We start from the raw sequence: 7541 nt of genomic DNA on the forward strand, positions 1-7541 counted from the left end.
TCCATTTTTAGATCCGCGTGTGGGGCTGAGAAAGGCGAGCATTTTGAGACCTTTCTCGTCCCTTTCGCGCAACGCAAGTGAGAGTTACGCTCGTTTGAAGCTCGCCTAGGCAGACGCGGTCCCGCCTAGGCAGACGCGGTTGCCTCCCCGGCGGACGCGGTAAACGGTTTTCGAATATTTAAAGGCACTTTCACCTGGCGGAACGAGACGAAATTTACGCCACGTGTCGGCCGCGCTGCCGCCCATCTTGTGCAGTCCTCCTCGACCCGCTGCTTCCACTGTAGCCGGAGCAGCGGGTGATTGACCAGGTTCGCAAGGGGCCGCCTTTTCGAATGTTCACGGCCGTTCCCGTGGGCGCAGCCGCTCAATTTTTAGTTCCGCGTGTGGGGCTGAGAAAGGCGAATATTTTGAGACCTTTCCCGTCCCTTTCGCGCAACGGAAGGCAGAGTTACGTTCGTTTGAAGCCCGCTCCGGTAGACGCGCTTATGACCCGCGGGGGTCTGGGTACTTATCGCTGCATATATAAGGGGGCATACCGCCTAGGCAGACGCGAAACAGTAAAGCGTCCGCTTTGTCAGCAAAGTCCGAAACGGACCTCTCGACGCCCGGGAGGTGAATTCGGGCTTTAGGCGGCCTCGGCAGATGTGATTTTCATGAGTTTGTGCATTATTTATGCGAGTTTTGCGGCGAACGCGCCTCGAGTACGGCGGCTCGCCCGACGGCTATGTCCACGAGTACGGCTCGTGCGGGGCGCCGCGGAAGCGCGGTTGTGCGATGCCGCAGCAAAGCGCGCACGATTTGAGTGGCTTTTGCGGCGAACGCTCCTCGAGTACGGCGGTTCGCCCGATGACAATGTCCACGAGTACGGCTCGTGCGGGGCGCCGCGGAAGTGCTTTTTTGCGATGCCGCAGCAAAGCGCGCTCGATTTGAGGGGCTCTTGCCGCCAACGCGCCTCGAGTACGGCGGTTGGCCCGATGACAATGTCCACGAGTACGGCTCGTGCGGGGCGCCGGGGAAGCGCTTTTGTGCGATGCCGCAGGAAAGCGCGCACGTTTTGAGCGGCTCTTGCGGCGAACGCGCCTCGAGTACGGCGGTTCGCCCGACGGCTATGTCCACGAGTACGGCTCGTGCGGGGCGCCGGGGCAGCGCTTTCGTGCGATGCCGCAGGAAAGCGTGCACGATTTGAGCGGCTCTTGCGGCGAACGCGCCTCGAGTACGGCGGTTCGCCCGATGACCATGTCCACGAGTACGGCTCGTGCGGGGCGCCGGGGCAGCGCTTTCGTGCGATGCCGCAGGAAAGCGCGCACGATTTGAGCGGCTCTTGCGGCGAACGCGCCTCGAGTACGGCGGTTCGCCCGATGACCATGTCCACGAGTACGGCTCGTGCGGGGCGCCGGGGCAGCGCTTTCGTGCGATGCCGCAGGAAAGCGCGCACGATTTGAGCGGCTCTTGCGGCGAACGCGCCTCGAGTACGGCGCTTCGCCCGACGGCTATGTCCACGAGTACGGCTCGTGCGGGGCGCCGGGGATGCGCTTTTGTGCGATGCCGCAGCAAAGCGCGCACGATTTGTGGGGGTCTTGCCGCCAACGCGCCTCGAGTACGGCGGTTCGCCCGATGACAATGTCCACGAGTACGGCTCGTGCGGGGCGCCGGGGCAGCGCTTTCGTGCGATGCCGCAGGAAAGCGCGCACGATTTGAGCGGCTCTTGCGGCGAACGCGCCTCGAGTACGGCGGTTCGCCCGACGGCTATGTCCACGAGTACGGCTCGTGCGGGGCGCCGCGGAAGCGCGGCGTTGTGATGCCGCGGCAAAGCGCGCACGATTTGTGCGGCCCTTGCGGCGAAAGTGGCACGAGTACGGCGATTTACTCACCCACGGAGGTCTGGGTACTTATCGCTGCTATTATATGGGGGTCCCAGTGGAGCAGTCGGCGGCGCGCGCCCGCGTGTGCGCGCCGTGACCGGGTCTGATATGCGGCCTCGTGCCCAGCGTGTCCCCGTCCCTCGGACCCCACGGCATTCGTCTGCAGCCTCATCCGCGTCTGCGATAGGGGCTGGTTGTCGGACGACGCTGTTTCCACGTTTTACGAGGTGTGTTCCGTGCTACCCGGACTCGATTCCGTGCGAGCGCGCCGAAGACGCGGGCGTGTCCCGTCGTCTGGCGGCTTGGCCGTCTCGGCTACGCAGCAAGCGCCGTCCAGTTGCCTAATGCTGCGGCCCTAGAGGCCGATGTGCGCACTGGTGGGCGCGTTACAAATGCTTTGCCTAAAGGCACACGTGCTCTCTTGCCGCGTGGCGATTGCCGTACCTACGGGTCGGATGCCGCAGCGAGCTCGAACGATGCACGGGCAGCGCAAGCTGCCGCGAAAAAGATGCGTCGCGCGCTGGGGGTTTATGGCGGCCCTATCGGCGGCGACGAGGCACCCTTCTGGGGCGAAAAGGGAATGCCTATGCATCATACCTGGTTGATCCTGCCAGTAATCATATGCTTGTCTCAAAGATTAAGCCATGCATGTCTAAGTACATGCCGAAATAAGGCGAAACCGCGAATGGCTCATTAAATCAGTTATGGTTCCTTAGATCGTTTCTTTCTACTTGGACAACTGTGGCAATTCTAGAGCTAATACATGCATTGAGCCTGAAGGCCTTTGGCTGACGGGCGCTTTTATTAGACCAAGACCCATCGGGCTCTGCCCGTACTCTGTGGTGACTCTGGATAACTTTGTGCTGATCGCATGGCCATGAGCCGGCGACGTTTCTTTCAAGTGTCTGCCTTATCAACTTTCGATGGTAGGTTACTTGCCTACCATGGTTGTTACGGGTAACGGAGAATCAGGGTTCGATTCCGGAGAGGGAGCCTGAGAAACGGCTACCACATCCAAGGAAGGCAGCAGGCGCGCAAATTACCCACTCCCGGCACGGGGAGGTAGTGACGAAAAATAACAATACGGGACTCTTTTGAGGCCCCGTAATTGAAATGAGTACACTCTAAATCCTTTAACGAGGATCAATTGGAGGGCAAGTCTGGTGCCAGCAGCCGCGGTAATTCCAGCTCCAATAGCGTATACTAAAGCTGCTGCGGTTAAAAAGCTCGTAGTTGGATCTCAGTTCCAGACGAGTAGTGCATCTACCCGATGCGACGGCTCGGACTGAACATCATGCCGGTCCTCTCTTGGTGCCCTTCATTGGTGCGTCTCGAGGTGGCCTGCGCTTTTACTTTGAAAAAATTAGAGTGCTCAACGCAGGCGAGTCGCCTGAATAAACTTGCATGGAATAATAGAACAAGACCCCGTTTCTGTTCTGTTGGTTTTTGGAATACGGGGTAATGATTAAGAGGGACAGACGGGGGCATTCGTATTGCGGCGCTAGAGATGAAATTCTTGGACCGTCGCAAGACGAACTACTGCGAAAGCATTTGCCAAGAATGTTTTCTTTGATCAAGAACGAAAGTCAGAGGTTCGAAGGCGATCAGATACCGCCCTAGTTCTGACCATAAACGATGCCAACCAGCGATCCGCCTGAGTTACTCAAATGACTCGGCGGGCAGCTTCCGGGAAACCAAAGTATTTGGGTTCCGGGGGAAGTATGGTTGCAAAGCTGAAACTTAAAGGAATTGACGGAAGGGCACCACCAGGAGTGGAGCCTGCGGCTTAATTTGACTCAACACGGGAAAACTTACCCGGCCCGGACACTGGGAGGATTGACAGATTGAGAGCTCTTTCTTGATTCGGTGGATGGTGGTGCATGGCCGTTCTTAGTTGGTGGAGCGATTTGTCTGGTTAATTCCGATAACGAACGAGACTCTAGCCTATTAAATAGGTGCGGGGTTCCCAGCACCTTACAACCTTCTTAGAGGGACAAGCGGCTCCTAGCCGCACGAAACAGAGCAATAACAGGTCTGTGATGCCCTTAGATGTCCGGGGCCGCACGCGCGCTACACTGAAGGAAGCAGCGTGTCTTTATCCCTGTCTGAAAAGACTGGGTAACCCGTGGAACTTCTTTCGTGATTGGGATAGGGGCTTGCAATTGTTCCCCTTGAACGAGGAATTCCCAGTAAGCGCGAGTCATAAGCTCGCGTTGATTACGTCCCTGCCCTTTGTACACACCGCCCGTCGCTACTACCGATTGAATGATTTAGTGAGGTCTTCGGACCGATGTCCGGCGCGGCCTTTCGGTTGCGCCGGTCTGTTGGAAAGATGACCAAACTTGATCATTTAGAGGAAGTAAAAGTCGTAACAAGGTTTCCGTAGGTGAACCTGCGGAAGGATCATTACCGGATTGTGCTTGTCACACCCGGCGCCGCCCCCACTTATAAGCGGGGGAAGGCCTCAACCGCGGAGTTGCGAGATTCTGAAGCCGCTTCTCTGCACAAACTGTTGCGCCCAGCGGAGCTCCGTCACCAAGGGAAAGTCGGACGGGCTGTATCCGCAGGTTTGAACGGCGTAACGCACCACTCATGGTGGGCTTTCGGTTGTCGACAACCGTCGAAGAGGCGCAAACAGAGCCGGTAGGCAGGCCGAGGGAAAGGCCTGCCCGCTGCCAAGGGAACGGCGGCGGCTGCTGCGAAGTACGAAAGGAAACGCTGCTCGCTGGCTTTGTCGTGTTGCGACCACGAGTCGGTAGGCGGGCCGAGGGAAAGGCCTGCCCGCTGCCAAGGGAACGGCGGCGGCTGCTGCGAAGTACGAAAGGAAACGCTGCTCGCTGGCTTTGTCGTGTTGCGACCACGAGTCGGTAGGCGGGCCGAGGGAAAGGCCTGCCCGCTGCCAAGGGAACGGCGGCGGCTGCTGCGAAGTACGAAAGGAAACGCTGCTCGCTGGCTTTGTCGTGTTGCGACCACGAGTCGGTAGGCGGGCCGAGGGAAAGGCCTGCCCGCTGCCAAGGGAACGGCGGCGGCTGCTGCGAAGTACGAGAGGAACCGCGGCTCGCTGGCTTTGTCGTGTTGCGACCACCAGTCGGTAGGCGGGCCGAGGGAAAGGCCTGCCCGCTGCCAAGGGAACGGCGGCGGCTGCTGCGAAGTACGAGAGGAACCGCGGCTCGCTGGCTGGGAAACTGCGCTTCTGCGCGACGCGCACGCGGCGGGACGCGCGCGGCCCAGGGAACGGCCGCGCGCGAAAGGTCTCGCACTGCGGGCGCGGAGTCTGACGCCGCGCCGACGGCGCGAAAGGAGGCACCGGGACCGAAAAGGACGAGGGATTATAATCCCGCACTTTGAACGCATTCGCGGCAGCCGGGTTCTCTTGCTGCTTCGTCCTTCCCAGCCTTCGAGTAGTCTGTCGGTGCGCTACCGAAACGCCGTCCATGGCACTGTGGCCGGTGGGCTCCTATTGCGGGAGTAGACTGATGAACGTCCGCTTTGCGGCTTGTTCCAAGTACGCGCTGCGTAGCCACGGCTAGGCGGTGCCTGTCTCCTTGCGAAGCAATGATGTGGCGAAATGGTCGAGTAGGGAGCAGCACGATGGCGCACCCGGGGGCGACCGGACCGGGGGGCGTTGGGAAAACCCCCTCCCCTACAAAAGGGTGCAGCAGCGGTAGGCGGTGATGACTCGCCTTGAAAGATGTGAACAGCAGTTGAGTGTGAACAGCAACAAAAAAAACCGCTGCTGGAGTCCGGGGGTAGCGTCGCTGCAGATCGCAGAAAGGTGCGTGAGGACGGTGGCACAGAGCTCCAAGAATGTATATTTCTAGCAAACGCCGGTGCTTCGAGGTGTTCTGCGGTCAGGCCCGTGCGGGCGGAGCGGGCGTGCCCAAGAAGGCACAAGAAGACCCACCTCTGATGAAGACCGGAATTGGAGCGTCACGCGTCGGCTCAGCACTTCTGCCTTAGTGGTTGCCAAATGCCTCGTCATCCTATTAGTGACGCGCAAGCCATTATCGCACAAAAGCTTCGAGAGACTTTGCTCGCTTTGGCTTTGAGGCACGCGCAGCATGCCGAACGGACGGCTGCGAGGCGCGAAAGACGTCGGTCGAAACTGCGACTGGAGACCAGGGGAAAAGCCCGGTGCCTAAAACCCTGGTTGTACTGTACGGATTTGAACAAACCAAACGCACGACTCTAAGCGGTGGATCACTCGGTTCTCGGGTCGATGAAGAACGCAGCCAGCTGCGAGACTTGGTGTGAATTGCAGGACACACTGAGCACTGATTCTTCGAACGCACATTGCGCCCTTGGGTCTTCCCTTGGGTTCGTCTGTCTGAGGGTCGGATCATATATCAAGAGAGGCGCCGGCGCCCGGGGATGGCGCGGCCGGCGACTCGTTTTGACCGTGTCGGCAAAGAGGACGGCTCTGTACGGAACGCTGAAGATCCCTCGAAAGACTTTGCGAATGAGGAGGAGAGCGGGTCGAACCCTTCAGCCGCGCGCAAAGCGGCAGAGTCGGGTCGCCCTGCGCTGACGTAACGCGGGCCGGCGGCTGCTAGCCGTAGAGCGTCACGCCTCAGAAAGCGACCGCCGCAGGAAGGGATTACCTGCAGGGAAAGAGCGGTCCGACGGGAGACGAGGCTGTTTGGACGGGCGGCGAAGCGCTGCCTGCTGGCCCGCGGAGAAGTAGCCGAACTGCTGCGAGAAGCGCAGAGACGGGAACGCCCTGTTCCGGGCACGCCCGCGCGAGAAAAAGGGATACCTCGCGCGGGGTGCAGGGAGGTGACGGGCGCGAGCGCGGTGTGCGCAGCACAGTTCGGCAAAGCGCAGAGGCGCGCCGTGTGCGCGGCAACGAAGGGGTCCCCCGGACCCTGTGCGGAAAGGGACCGCCTCCTCGAGTGGGCGCGAAGTCGAGTACGGGTCGAACGGACGCGATCTCGTTGCGAGCGCAGTCCGCCGTCGGTCTAAGTGCTTCGCAGTCTCTGCCCCGAGAAAAACTGGGCCACTCCAGTTGGGGCGGGGGCGACGCAAAACTCTGACGATGCCCCTACGCCAGGCCGAGGTCGTTCTCTCGAGGGAAAGAGAGGCGGCAGGGAATTTATTCGGCCGCGGCGGTCGGGGGTTCACACTCTCTGCGTTCAGTGTTCCGCGCGCAACCGAATGCGCGCCGTCCCGAGCGCCGGTCAGAGGTGCCTTCCAGTCTCGCTCGCAGTCGCCGAGGGTGCTGCCGACTGAGAGCGGGGAATGGGCGGAAGGTGCCGGCCGGAGACGAGGGAAGGACGCGCGCGCGCGACCGCGCCGGAATCGAACGCGAGAAAATGCATATCTGTGTCGACCTCAGATCAGGCGAGACAACCCGCTGAATTTAAGCATATCACTAAGCGGAGGAAAAGAAACCAACAGGGATTCCCCGAGTAGCTGCGAGCGAAACGGGACCTAGCCCAGCACCGAATCCCCCGTCCTTGCAGGCGGTCGGGAAATGTGGTGTATGGGAGGCAACGTTCCCGGGAGTTTGCGACGGTGCAAGTCCCCCTGACAGGGGCTTGTCCCAGAGTGGGTGCCAGGCCCGTCTCCGCCGTTGCGCGCCCGGGACGAAGCCTCCCGTGAGTCGGGTTGCTTGAGAGTGCAGCCCTAAGTGGGTGGTAAACTCCATCTAAGGCTAAATACGACCGAGAGACCGATAGT

The 7541-nt window shown here is 60.4% G+C and overlaps 2 non-coding genes and 1 pseudogene across 2 annotated transcripts; all 3 read left to right on the plus strand.

Annotated features, from left to right (window-relative positions):
* The first annotated feature begins 2456 nt into the window (after positions 1–2456).
* On the plus strand, positions 2457–4271 carry LOC149324670 (small subunit ribosomal RNA). The gene has a single exon (XR_016286750.1). It is a non-coding gene; the product is annotated as a small subunit ribosomal RNA (ribosomal RNA).
* A 1775-nt stretch (positions 4272–6046) lies between these two features.
* On the plus strand, positions 6047–6199 carry LOC149324671 (5.8S ribosomal RNA). Its single transcript, XR_016286795.1, has one exon. It is a non-coding gene; the product is annotated as a 5.8S ribosomal RNA (ribosomal RNA).
* A 989-nt stretch (positions 6200–7188) lies between these two features.
* LOC149324672 (large subunit ribosomal RNA) overlaps positions 7189–7541 on the plus strand; it is a 4512-nt pseudogene continuing 4159 nt past the window's right edge.

Source organism: Amblyomma mixtum, unplaced genomic scaffold, assembly GCF_055824585.1.
Source record: "Amblyomma mixtum isolate Tamu unplaced genomic scaffold, ASM5582458v1 scaffold_21, whole genome shotgun sequence".
NCBI lineage: Eukaryota > Metazoa > Arthropoda > Arachnida > Ixodida > Ixodidae > Amblyomma > Amblyomma mixtum.